Below are 4,787 nucleotides of genomic sequence, written 5' to 3'. Positions count from 1 at the left end.
TCTGAGTTCTTCATCCAGAACAGGTTCAAGACTGCTGCCTGAGATGATCAAGACTCACAGGATACTTCAGTCAGGAGTTGATCATAACTCTAAATTTTCTTTAGGTCCCCATAAGATTATCAGCGCCCCCAACCAGCTGGAAGTAGCCTGGAATACTATGCCCACATTCCCCCAAAATGGACTATGGGTATTTTCCTTTTTTTTTTTTAAAGAGGGGGAAGTGGTGCGAGAGAATTGTCTGTATTCTGTCAATCATGTTTTAAATAAATGCTGATTGGCCAGGCAGGAAGTATAGACGGGAAAACCAGACAGGAAGTAGGAATGATGTAATGAGAACAGGAGAATTCTGGGAAGGAGGAAGCTGATTCCTCCCACTCCTGCCCAGACCACTGAAGCAGCAGGATGTGAGCTGCCAGCTAAAAAAAAGGTACTGAGCCACATGGCTAACATAGATCAGAAAAATGGGTTAATCAAGATGTGAGAGTTAGCAAGTGAGAGGCTAGAGCTAATGGGCCAATCAGCCTATAACTTATAGAGATCTCTGTGTGATTTTTCTCTGGGACTAAACAGCTGGGGGGCTGGGTGGGCCTGGCCCCCTCCATGTTACACATTTCTTCCAACAAGATGGGTTCTTGAGATAGGCTACCTGTGCCAACTTAAGAGCCTAAGGGTCTGGCCTGGTCTCGGCTATACAGATAGTTTATAAGTCATTTGGGCTGTTAGTCACCTCCAGTCCTGGCTGTGGGAGCTTGGGGGAGCCTCTGGCTATCAGGGTCATATAGATTACTAGCTACCTCAGGCTTGGTGGTAAGAGCTTGATGTGGCCTGGTCCAACAGATAACACTAGGATGTTAATCATTTCCAATTCTGGATAGAAGAACAGTTGTTGTTTTGTTTTTTTGTTTTTTTTTTAATCTTTCCCATTGGAAAAACAATCCTGTGTGCTTAACATTCTTGGTTCCTTGGGAGATCTGTGGGCACAAAGACTTTCATGCTCTTCTCCCAACAGTTTTTGAGACAGGTCCCTTTGAGCTTGGAGCTGGTGGGTTTGTCTAGACTGGCAGGAGAGAAAACTCTGGGGATCCTCCTGTCCTGCCTCTTGCTGCCCTGTGCTTTGATTGTATAGACACTGTAACCAAGTTTGGTTACAGTTACACTCTGCTCGCTAGACTTTTCATATAGGCTCTGGGGATCTGAATTTAGGGCCTCATGCTTATGCGGCGGGCCTTTCCTGACTGGCCCATTTCCCATTCCTGGGAGCTTCATCCTGCATCAGTCTCTCGTCTGGATTCTCCAAGCAACACCCAAGGGAAGCATGTGGGTCTGTAGGGTCTGGGCGGAAAGAAGAAGGATGTGGTCTTAGCAGCCAAGGAGGACACAGAATTAGAGCCATATATGTAGGATTTTATCCCCCATATCTTCCAAATGATCAAGAACTGTGTATGTGTGTGCATGCACATGTGTGTTACTTTATATGTGAGTTAATTGCAATATATTCCTGCAAAGTGATTTTATAAAGTTAATTAATGAGAACAATGAAGCTTTCCAATGAATGTTTAAAATCAGGGATAATTGGTGACATGGATGCTCTTCGTAACCAGTTAATATCTGAGTTTTGTTTTGTTCACATAGGATTATGATAATTCAAATATGCACAGATGTATTATTTTCAACAGTAATTTTGGTTATTGTTCTGTTTTTAAACAGCTGCTTTGCAACATCTGGACTTCCGTTCAAAGAAGCAAGAACAGTGGGAAAGCCTTCGTTTCAGGCCTCTTCATAGAAGTGAGTTAACCTCGCCGGTAACCTCGAGTCTCCCGTGAGTTAAGACTTCATTTATAGCACATTGGAGGGTGCTGGCAGGTTACTGAGCCCAGATATACTGTAAACATGAAATTCTAATGAAGAGATTTGCGTGACTCCTAGAGCAGGGTTTGATGGAACACAGTTTGAAAGCCATCAATCTGACATAAAAACGTCGAGGCTTAGCTTTTGTTCTTACCCGAGCCATCTTTCAGCCTTTGCTCTTCCCTCACAGGGCTCATTTTCCCCAGAGAGGTGGAACTCATTGTCACTCAGCTTCTCTGAGGGCTGAAAGGGACTGGAGTAGCAGCGTGTTCTCCCTGGGTCCCTGCATTCACATCTCTTTGTCACCTGTCTCCTCTTGCTGCCACATGGCCACTGCATCACACAGGAGGGCTCCTGGTACCCCCATGTTAGGAGCCTTTTATCGGAATCCTAATCGCTCTTGTTTGCTTATTTTGTTCCACCTGCTTCCTTTCGCCAGCACACACTGTGTTCCTGAGCTGCTGTGCTTTAGAAATATTCTTTTTTCTGTCTTGTTTTCCATCAAGACTTCCTCGTTTAGTGCTGCAGGACCCGGAGTGTGTCATTTAGTGCCGCAGGACAGCCTCGGTTGACTGTCTCCAGATGAACTGATAAACTAATCTTGCTGATCTATTGGCTGGTACTCTTTTGCAAATATATTTTATTTCTAGCACATATTCATTGAGCAGTCATTTTGTGCTGGGTGGTAAGTTAAGCAATCGTGCTACTCAGACTGCCATTACGGCAAACACTTGAGAGAAGGGCTTACTTTGGCTGTGGTTTTATGTAACTCTGAGCCTATGCTGGCTGGCTCAGTTGTTCGAGGGCCTCTGTAGAGGCAGAACATTATGGCAATGAGGGTGTGATGAAATAAAGTTGCTTGCCACATGGTAATCACGAAACAAAGAGACAGAACGGGAAGGAGCCTGTGAAAAAATGAACTTTTCAAAGACGCATTCCCAGTAACCCACTTCCTGTCTCGAAGCACAGCTTTCCACAGTTCCACCACCTACCAGTAATTTATCCAAAATATATCTATCAATGGTTTAAGCCATTGATTAAGAGGGGGTGGAGAAATGGCCCGCTGGTTAAGAGCACTTGCTGCTCTTGTGAAGGACCTGGGTTCAGTTCTCAGCATCCACATGGTGACTCACAACCATCTGTAAGTCCAGTTCTAGAAATACGATGGCCTCTTCTGGCCTCTGTGGGCACCAAGTACACATGTGGTATACATACATACATATATACAAACATACATACATACAAACACACACACACATATATATACATATATACACGCCTACATACATATGGGCAAACACTCATACACACAAAATTTAAAAATAGATAAAAATAAAACTATTTTAAATCATTGGTAAAGCCAGAACCCTCCTGATGTAATCGTCTCTGGAACCCCCCCAGCCACAGAGATGTGGTTCACTCAGGTGCCCCTCACCACAGTGAAGCTGGCAGTTATGATCAGCCGCCACAGCATTTAACTAACACAAGCTAGCTCAATGGGCTCTGGCAGCTGTCTGGAGAGACAAGGTGGGGCCGGATTAGACATGAGGGAAGCTATGGAGCTGCAGGGGTATCTTGGCAGACGCGTCTCCCGATTAGATAGTTGCCTGGCAGACGTGTTTCCGGATTAGATAGGCCATTTGAGGCGAGGGAGCCAATGGCGTTGCTGCTGTATCACAGTTTCCAACGGACAGAATGCCTCTTTGTGGTTAGAGATCCTTGGAGCTGAGGTTAGGGTCTCTCACTCACAAACCCAGGAACCAAGAGACATTTCGGGGGCCACTTAGGGATCTCCTTCTGGGCTTTTCTATGGAACTGCCTTTGGCTCTCCTAGTCTCCTAGTCTCGGTCAGACCAATGTGTCATTTTGTGTCCAAACACTTCATTTTTTTGTTTGTTTGCTTTTTCTGAGACACAGGATCTTGGACCAATGTGAAATACACAGCTCTCTCTCTCAAATGGAATAAGAGATAGTTTATTCTGGAGCCAAGTGTGAGTGACGCTGGCCTGGGAACACAGATCTAAGTTAAATTTATTTAACCTTAAGCTTCATGTTCTAAGCGGCAATGGTTTCATGAAGTTTTTATAGTAACAGAACAAAGAAAGTCATAAATCAAAATATTTCCTTGTGTGTGTGTGTGTGTGTGTGTGTGTGTGTGTGTGTGTGTGTGTGTGTGTAACTATAGGTAGGCAGGCTATAAGGCGGGGAAATCTCAGCTGTAGGCCTCAGATACTACCTCACGTGTTCTTAGCTTTGGGGCTGCTGGAAGCTCAGGTCTGTTTGGGCATTCCAAAAGGATTTACCTAACAGTTAGAAGGCTCTTTGGTCAAGCACAGAGTCGGTCAGGAAATGGTTACCTAGGTGCTAAGACAGCTCCAGATCATTAGACTCTGGGCCTGTAATTTTAATCCTCTGCAATCAGTGAACTCCTAAGAAACGGATTAACCTTGTGCAATGTTTACTATGAGTATGGGCTTTTCCTGAGAACCTCAGTTAACAATGAAGTCCAGGCTGACCTGGAATTCACTAAACTGTCCAGGTTGATCTCAAATTCACAGTCCTCCTGTTTCAATCTCTTAAGTGTTGGGGTTGTTGGTCTATTATTTTGAGACAATGTCCCACTAGGCTAACTCCTGAGTTCAAAGGATGCTTCTGCCTCAGCTTCCCAAGCAGCATACTGCTCACAGACAAAACACTGAATTTCAAAAATACAGTTGAGTCGGGGAGGGGGGCGTGTGCACACCTTTAATCCCAGCACTCAAGAAGCAGATGGATCTCTTAGTTTGAGGCCAGCCTGGTCTGCAGAACAAGTTCCAGGACAGCCAGAACTACACAGAGAAACCTTGTCTTGAAAAACTAAGATAAACAAATACATAAGAGTTGACAGTTAAGGAATATCATACCAAACCATCTTAAATATCTTTAAAATGTTTGTCATT

Source organism: Microtus ochrogaster, linkage group LG1, assembly GCF_000317375.1.
Source record: "Microtus ochrogaster isolate Prairie Vole_2 linkage group LG1, MicOch1.0, whole genome shotgun sequence".
In the NCBI taxonomy this organism is placed as follows: domain Eukaryota; kingdom Metazoa; phylum Chordata; class Mammalia; order Rodentia; family Cricetidae; genus Microtus; species Microtus ochrogaster.
The sequence above is the reverse complement of the archived record's forward strand: the minus strand, read 5'-3'. Positions refer to the sequence as shown.